We start from the raw sequence: 8911 nt of genomic DNA on the forward strand, positions 1-8911 counted from the left end.
TTTCTCCACATATCTACCAACACTTGCTACCACTTGTCTTTCTGATAATAACCATTCTAGTGTGAGGTGATCTCTCACTGTGGTTAAGAATAGCATTTTTAAGTGATCAGTGATGTTGAGTACCTTTCCACGTACCTTTGGCCATTTGTGTATTTTCTTTGGAAATATGTCAGTTCAAATCCTTTGCGCATTAATTGGATCATTTATTTTTTCCCTGTTTAGTTGTAAGTGCTCCTTATATACTTATCTGTNACCCCCTGAGCATGGTGCAGGTTCTCTCCAAAATATGCCTTCTCTCTTCACCAGCTTAAGAGAAAGCCGGAAGGCCACTTCCCCCTCCCTGAGCCTGTGTATATAGAGGATAGAGAGATTTGCCCTCCAGCACAGGAACATTTCCTCAGGGGAGGATGGGAGCTCCCCAGCGCCCTTGGACTCCCTGAGCACACACCTTGCAGATTCTCACACGGAAATGGGCAGGCAGAAGGCTAACTGCCTTCCCAATGGACATTCCCATCCTTGGGCTCTGGGCTACACTTTCTCCTCTCTCCCACGCCCCGCACTCACCAGCCAGCCTGCCCTCTCCCCAGACTCCCCAGGAGCTTCCTGGCTGCCCCCTTCACTTCCTTATTCCTGAGGGTGTAGATGAGCGGGTTGAGGGCCGGGGTGACCACAGCATAGAAGAGCGAAACAGCTTGCCCCGCCCCTGGTCGTAACGGATGGTGGGCTGTAGGTAGGTGTAGATGGCCGAGCCATAGAAGAGGCAGACGACGGTCAGGTGGGACCCGCACGTGCCCACCGCTTTCCTGCAGCCGCCCCGGGACCGCATGCGCCAGATGGCACGGGCCACGGCGCCCTAAGAGGCCAGGATGACAGAGGACGGCAGCAGCAGGATGACCACGCGCGCAGCAAACATCTGGCGCTCTGTGTCGTTGCGGCCGCCACCACAGGACAGCTGCAGAGCGCGGGCAGCTCGCAGATGAAGTGGTCCAGCCAGGAGGCGGCGCACAGCTGCTGAGCGGCCAGCAGTGCGGTCTGAGCGGCCGCAGGCCACTCAGCCACGACGCGCAGGCCAGAGCGCGGCACCGGCGCGGGGAGGCGAGCTCCGCGTGGCGCAGCGGGTGGACCACCGCGCGCCACCACAGGACAGCTGCAGAGCGCGGGCAGCTCGCAGATGAAGTGGTCCAGCCAGGAGGCGGCGCACAGCTGCTGAGCGGCCAGCAGTGCGGTCTGAGCGGCCGCAGGCCACTCAGCCACGACGCGCAGGCCAGAGCGCGGCACCGGCGCGGGGAGGCGAGCTCCGCGTGGCGCAGCGGGTGGACCACCGCGCGCCACCACAGGACAGCTGCAGAGCGCGGGCAGCTCGCAGATGAAGTGGTCCAGCCAGGAGGCGGCGCACAGCTGCTGAGCGGCCAGCAGTGCGGTCTGAGCGGCCGCAGGCCACTCAGCCACGACGCGCAGGCCAGAGCGCGGCACCGGCGCGGGGAGGCGAGCTCCGCGTGGCGCAGCGGGTGGACCACCGCGCGCCACCACAGGACAGCTGCAGAGCGCGGGCAGCTCGCAGATGAAGTGGTCCAGCCAGGAGGCGGCGCACAGCTGCTGAGCGGCCAGCAGTGCGGTCTGAGCGGCCGCAGGCCACTCAGCCACGACGCGCAGGCCAGAGCGCGGCACCGGCGCGGGGAGGCGAGCTCCGCGTGGCGCAGCGGGTGGACCACCGCGCGCCACCACAGGACAGCTGCAGAGCGCGGGCAGCTCGCAGATGAAGTGGTCCAGCCAGGAGGCGGCGCACAGCTGCTGAGCGGCCAGCAGTGCGGTCTGAGCGGCCGCAGGCCACTCAGCCACGACGCGCAGGCCAGAGCGCGGCACCGGCGCGGGGAGGCGAGCTCCGCGTGGCGCAGCGGGTGGACCACCGCGCGCCACCACAGGACAGCTGCAGAGCGCGGGCAGCTCGCAGATGAAGTGGTCCAGCCAGGAGGCGGCGCACAGCTGCTGAGCGGCCAGCAGTGCGGTCTGAGCGGCCGCAGGCCACTCAGCCACGACGCGCAGGCCAGAGCGCGGCACCGGCGCGGGGAGGCGAGCTCCGCGTGGCGCAGCGGGTGGACCACCGCGCGCCACCACAGGACAGCTGCAGAGCGCGGGCAGCTCGCAGATGAAGTGGTCCAGCCAGGAGGCGGCGCACAGCTGCTGAGCGGCCAGCAGTGCGGTCTGAGCGGCCGCAGGCCACTCAGCCACGACGCGCAGGCCAGAGCGCGGCACCGGCGCGGGGAGGCGAGCTCCGCGTGGCGCAGCGGGTGGACCACCGCGCGCCACCACAGGACAGCTGCAGAGCGCGGGCAGCTCGCAGATGAAGTGGTCCAGCCAGGAGGCGGCGCACAGCTGCTGAGCGGCCAGCAGTGCGGTCTGAGCGGCCGCAGGCCACTCAGCCACGACGCGCAGGCCAGAGCGCGGCACCGGCGCGGGGAGGCGAGCTCCGCGTGGCGCAGCGGGTGGACCACCGCGCGCCACCACAGGACAGCTGCAGAGCGCGGGCAGCTCGCAGATGAAGTGGTCCAGCCAGGAGGCGGCGCACAGCTGCTGAGCGGCCAGCAGTGCGGTCTGAGCGGCCGCAGGCCACTCAGCCACGACGCGCAGGCCAGAGCGCGGCACCGGCGCGGGGAGGCGAGCTCCGCGTGGCGCAGCGGGTGGACCACCGCGCGCCACCACAGGACAGCTGCAGAGCGCGGGCAGCTCGCAGATGAAGTGGTCCAGCCAGGAGGCGGCGCACAGCTGCTGAGCGGCCAGCAGTGCGGTCTGAGCGGCCGCAGGCCACTCAGCCACGACGCGCAGGCCAGAGCGCGGCACCGGCGCGGGGAGGCGAGCTCCGCGTGGCGCAGCGGGTGGACCACCGCGCGCCACCACAGGACAGCTGCAGAGCGCGGGCAGCTCGCAGATGAAGTGGTCCAGCCAGGAGGCGGCGCACAGCTGCTGAGCGGCCAGCAGTGCGGTCTGAGCGGCCGCAGGCCACTCAGCCACGACGCGCAGGCCAGAGCGCGGCACCGGCGCGGGGAGGCGAGCTCCGCGTGGCGCAGCGGGTGGACCACCGCGCGCCACCACAGGACAGCTGCAGAGCGCGGGCAGCTCGCAGATGAAGTGGTCCAGCCAGGAGGCGGCGCACAGCTGCTGAGCGGCCAGCAGTGCGGTCTGAGCGGCCGCAGGCCACTCAGCCACGACGCGCAGGCCAGAGCGCGGCACCGGCGCGGGGAGGCGAGCTCCGCGTGGCGCAGCGGGTGGACCACCGCGCGCCACCACAGGACAGCTGCAGAGCGCGGGCAGCTCGCAGATGAAGTGGTCCAGCCAGGAGGCGGCGCACAGCTGCTGAGCGGCCAGCAGTGCGGTCTGAGCGGCCGCAGGCCACTCAGCCACGACGCGCAGGCCAGAGCGCGGCACCGGCGCGGGGAGGCGAGCTCCGCGTGGCGCAGCGGGTGGACCACCGCGCGCCACCACAGGACAGCTGCAGAGCGCGGGCAGCTCGCAGATGAAGTGGTCCAGCCAGGAGGCGGCGCACAGCTGCTGAGCGGCCAGCAGTGCGGTCTGAGCGGCCGCAGGCCACTCAGCCACGACGCGCAGGCCAGAGCGCGGCACCGGCGCGGGGAGGCGAGCTCCGCGTGGCGCAGCGGGTGGACCACCGCGCGCCACCACAGGACAGCTGCAGAGCGCGGGCAGCTCGCAGATGAAGTGGTCCAGCCAGGAGGCGGCGCACAGCTGCTGAGCGGCCAGCAGTGCGGTCTGAGCGGCCGCAGGCCACTCAGCCACGACGCGCAGGCCAGAGCGCGGCACCGGCGCGGGGAGGCGAGCTCCGCGTGGCGCAGCGGGTGGACCACCGCGCGCCACCACAGGACAGCTGCAGAGCGCGGGCAGCTCGCAGATGAAGTGGTCCAGCCAGGAGGCGGCGCACAGCTGCTGAGCGGCCAGCAGTGCGGTCTGAGCGGCCGCAGGCCACTCAGCCACGACGCGCAGGCCAGAGCGCGGCACCGGCGCGGGGAGGCGAGCTCCGCGTGGCGCAGCGGGTGGACCACCGCGCGCCACCACAGGACAGCTGCAGAGCGCGGGCAGCTCGCAGATGAAGTGGTCCAGCCAGGAGGCGGCGCACAGCTGCTGAGCGGCCAGCAGTGCGGTCTGAGCGGCCGCAGGCCACTCAGCCACGACGCGCAGGCCAGAGCGCGGCACCGGCGCGGGGAGGCGAGCTCCGCGTGGCGCAGCGGGTGGACCACCGCGCGCCACCACAGGACAGCTGCAGAGCGCGGGCAGCTCGCAGATGAAGTGGTCCAGCCAGGAGGCGGCGCACAGCTGCTGAGCGGCCAGCAGTGCGGTCTGAGCGGCCGCAGGCCACTCAGCCACGACGCGCAGGCCAGAGCGCGGCACCGGCGCGGGGAGGCGAGCTCCGCGTGGCGCAGCGGGTGGACCACCGCGCGCCACCACAGGACAGCTGCAGAGCGCGGGCAGCTCGCAGATGAAGTGGTCCAGCCAGGAGGCGGCGCACAGCTGCTGAGCGGCCAGCAGTGCGGTCTGAGCGGCCGCAGGCCACTCAGCCACGACGCGCAGGCCAGAGCGCGGCACCGGCGCGGGGAGGCGAGCTCCGCGTGGCGCAGCGGGTGGACCACCGCGCGCCACCACAGGACAGCTGCAGAGCGCGGGCAGCTCGCAGATGAAGTGGTCCAGCCAGGAGGCGGCGCACAGCTGCTGAGCGGCCAGCAGTGCGGTCTGAGCGGCCGCAGGCCACTCAGCCACGACGCGCAGGCCAGAGCGCGGCACCGGCGCGGGGAGGCGAGCTCCGCGTGGCGCAGCGGGTGAACCACCGCGGCCGCCCGGTCCAGTGCCATCACCGCCAGCAACAGGCAGTCGACCGAGCCCATCGCCAGCGAGTAGCCCAGCAGGGCCAGGCAGCCCGGGCGCTGCAGCCACAGCTCCGCACCGCACAGGCAGCGCGGGAGCCAGGCTCGTGGTGAAGCCCGCGTCCACCAGTGCCAGGTGGCACAGGAAGTAGTACATGGGTGTGTGCAGGCGCGGGTCACGCACGGCCAGCAGCACGAGGGTCGAGTTGCCCGCCAGGGTCAGGAGATAGCAGAGCAGGACCAGGGCGAAGAGGGCGGGCTGCAGCGCAGGCCAGTCGGAGAAACCCAGCAGCAGGAAGCGCTCCTCGGTGCTGTGGTTGGCCTGCGGGAGGAAAGTCCCAGAGTGTCTGGAAGTGCGCAGAGTGAAAGGGTGACTTTATGCCCTGCAAGTGAAGGGGAGCCCGGGAGCTCGGGGCACGGCTGGTGGGGAACTGGACGGGAGGGAGGGGCTCGCGGGAGCATGGGGGAGGGCATGCCAGCGCACCTTCCTATCTCATTTAGAGACCTGTGCCCTGGCTTTGGGAAGCCAGTCCTACTTTAGTGTAGCTTAGCTAATGTGTGCAGCCGACTCTTTGGGGGAGAAAGAATCTCCACCTTGTAGAAGAAGGAACTTAGACTCGGAAAGGGGAGATTGCCCCAGGGCACAGCTAGCGCATGGCCCTGTGGGAGTCGGGTGAGACTTGTCTCCTTTCCAGATGAGTGCTTTTTCAGCTGCTTCCTGGGTTCTGATTGTACTCCTAGGGGCCAGAGTAGAAATCTGATCTTCCTCCCACAGAACAGTCCTTCAGATATTTGAAGACGGATTTCCCCTGAGCCTCCCTCCCCTTCTTCCACAGCACGTCATGCGGAAGAGTAAGTGTGATACCCTAGGCTTGGTGGAAGCAACACTTGGTAGACTAGATCTATCACCTTGTTTGTTTCAGGGGCTCTACTCCCGTGAATACAGCCGTTAGCTGCTGACTACGAGTGCTACTCTGTGGGGAATCTCTCTTCTAGGCTGCCACCAATGTCTGTGCCCCCCTGCTTCTCCCTTGGGTGACGGTCATGATCTACAGGCCTTGAAACCCAGAGTCATCTGGCAGAACACTGCACTAGAAGCCAGGAGCCCTGGGTCCCACCTAGCATAACTGCCTTTGGCCAGTTGGATTACTTGGTATGGAGAAGTCACGGCATTTCCCTTTACCTCCGGGTTTCCATGCCTAAGAGGACGAGTCTGAACGAGACGAACTCCAGGGCTCCTGGCTTATCCCCCAGCTCTAACTGCAAAAAAATATTTGTCAATTGAATGAAAGGACACAGAAGCCTTTTAACCCTGAAGAGTGATGTTGAGTCCCATTTCCTAATGTACAGAAACCATATGGTTGATGGGATCACCGAACGTTACAGCACGATCTTGCTACTGCACGTTTCCTGGCCGGTATCGGGAAATAGATAGACTTCGCATTCACTCTTCCGAGTTTGAAAATCATAATTTTTCAGGAAAAAAACTCGTTTCCCCCCAGAGAACACCGTGCTTATATGGTTCAGCTTCTGCTCATTAGGCAAAATGGGTATTCACGGTGTGACTACGAGCAAGGGTTTGGGGCGTCAGGCTGCCTGAGTGCCCGTCTTGGTGCTGCCGTTTCCCAGCTGACAACCCTGGACACGTGGCTTACCCTCTCTGGGGCTCAGTTTCCTCACTTGGAAGTAGAAGTGGGTAAGTGGGTTAAGCACGTGAAGCCCTTAGAACGGCGCCTGGCACGGAGCAGGTGGTGAGGAAATGCTCACTCTTTTCATCCATATTTCACATGTCAGGACGGGTTTGCGGAGAGCTCTTACACCAGTCAGCGGCAGAGCCAGCGTCTGTGTTTATGTCTCTTTTCATGTATTCACTCTGGTCTTTATTCACTGGAAAGTGAGGCAATACTATTTCAGGAGTAAGACCGGCGGGTAGTTGAGGTTAAATAGCCTGTCCAAGGTCACACTGTTTATAAATGCTTATCAGGATTTCAACCCCAGTCTCACTAATTCTAAGAACCTCGCTTCATCCATACGGACGTACATAGAAGCCGGGTCTACTGTGCGAGAGGCTGTGGAGGACACACGTAAGTACGAATCCTGACCTTGCTCTCTAGGTAATTGTGGAGCGTGGGCTCATCCTGGAGATGAATACAGGCACGAGCTGATGTTCAGGCCGGTGCCCGATGGTGCTAGAGATGTTGTTCTAGAAAGCCCAAATGTCTAATTCTGTGGTCACATAGACACACACCCGTGCAGCCAGCCAAGCCCCGAACAGTTGCCCTCCAAACACGCCAAACCCTGAAAACAGGCACACGGTAATAAAATCACACACACCACACCTGTACTCCATGGACACACGCACCCCACATACTTACGGAGACACCCATGTACCCGTAATTCCCCTGCAGCATCCAGAAGGCAAATCTGTTGTAAAAATAGTCCAGGATGTGTCCCCAAACCTCATTTGCTATTCTAGAATGTACCTGTCCTCTGCAAGACCATTGTCCTACCTTCATGTCCGAGTCTCTGGCCCTGATACTCAGCCCTTCAGTTTCCAGATGATCAGTTGGTCTGTTGTTTCTACTCTGGGTTCTCAGAGTTTGGAATGGCAGTGGGACGGATGAAAGACAGAGCTAATGGCATGAGTGTTGATCTCGAGTATGGGTGCCCGAGGTCAGAGGCAGGTCCTTCAGGAGCAGGACATGGGGTGGAAGCCCCTTGCTTGTCATCAGAGGAAGGAATACAACGTCTTTGGGAAGGAAGCCAGCCACGTCTCGAGAAGCATCGAGGTTCGGGCAGAGGTGGCTGGGTCTGTTCCCCGAGAGCCCGGCACCAGGGTGTAGGCAAGGCCAGCGCTCGAGTCTCGGGGGCAGCAGGTCTGCAGTCGCTGCTGCCGGCCGCAGAAGTAGCCTTCCTGACTGCAAAGGGCACAGCAGCTGTACAGCAGAGACGCTGAGGAGCCGCTCGCTGCAGAGGAAGCAGGGGAATCAACTTTCCCTGTTATTGAGAGGAGACGATGGGGCCCTGGGGAACCCACGTGCCACCCCCATAATTAGCACCCGTGTGGGGTTGTCCAGAGCAGAGTCCCCCGGGGCAAGGAAGGGAACATTCTGGAGGGAAAGGCTCTTGAAGGTGGTGTGTCCCTGGCAGCGTGGAGGCCAGAGGCAGCACCGGGCTTCCTCCCCATCATTTGTACTCCCAGCATTTAAGTGGCTTAGGGTTTCGTTCTGGGAATAAGGGAACTTGAGCAGCTCGATAACCCCAGTGACTCTCAGGGTCAGTTTGAAAATGGGGAGACAGTCCTTGTCTGTGGGAGCGGTGTGAGCTCTGGCAACATCATCCTCAGTTCTGAATGACCCTCTTGTCATCGGCCTTCGCCAACAGCCCTTCTTGAGGCTGTCACTGCCTTTGCTTTGTCCTGGCTTGGTCCCTCTCCCAGGACTGTCTGTCCTAATTCTTGATAGATCACTGTCCACACAGATGATGCTTCTGTACTCCCTCCTTGCAGTCCTTCCCCTGGCTGGCGTCTGCAGGTTTGTCATGGTCCCCAAGGTGGCCTGTCTCCACTGCTCGCTTGCGCTTGGGTTCCCTGGTCGGTCCTTACAGTTACTGCTTTGTACACATCCTCCCGGCACTCCTGCCTCTTCTCCCTTTGTTATAGTCCCTTGGCTAAATCATAACCTATTTGAATGAAATCCTCGTCCTACCTGTTCCCTGTATTTGTTCAGCTGATTGTGGCTGGATAAAAGGCGTATCTGAGAGGCTCCGTTTTACCTTCATGACCATTCACTTTATTTTCAATGTTTTCCGGCTTGATTGAGACATATTACAGTGTGTAAGCTTAAGCTGTACGGCGTCAGGATTTGATGCACGTATATACTGTGAAGGGTTTGCCACACTAAGGCTCGCAAACATATCCTTCCCCGCACATAATTATCATTGCATTGTTGTTACGGGAAGAACTTTCACACTCTACCCCGGGTTGCACCTGTGAGCGCACGACAGTGGTGCTAGCTGTACTCGCACCCTGTACATCAGATCCC

The 8911-nt window shown here is 63.1% G+C and overlaps 1 pseudogene; it reads right to left on the bottom strand.

The window, feature by feature from the left end:
• Nucleotides 1-529: 529 nt before the first annotated feature.
• On the bottom strand, nucleotides 530-6065 carry LOC117797685 (annotated as a pseudogene).
• Between the last annotated feature and the right edge of the window lie 2846 nt (nucleotides 6066-8911).

The sequence above is a fragment of the Ailuropoda melanoleuca genome, unplaced genomic scaffold (genome assembly GCF_002007445.2).
Source record: "Ailuropoda melanoleuca isolate Jingjing unplaced genomic scaffold, ASM200744v2 unplaced-scaffold11219, whole genome shotgun sequence".
In the NCBI taxonomy this organism is placed as follows: Eukaryota; Metazoa; Chordata; class Mammalia; order Carnivora; family Ursidae; genus Ailuropoda; species Ailuropoda melanoleuca.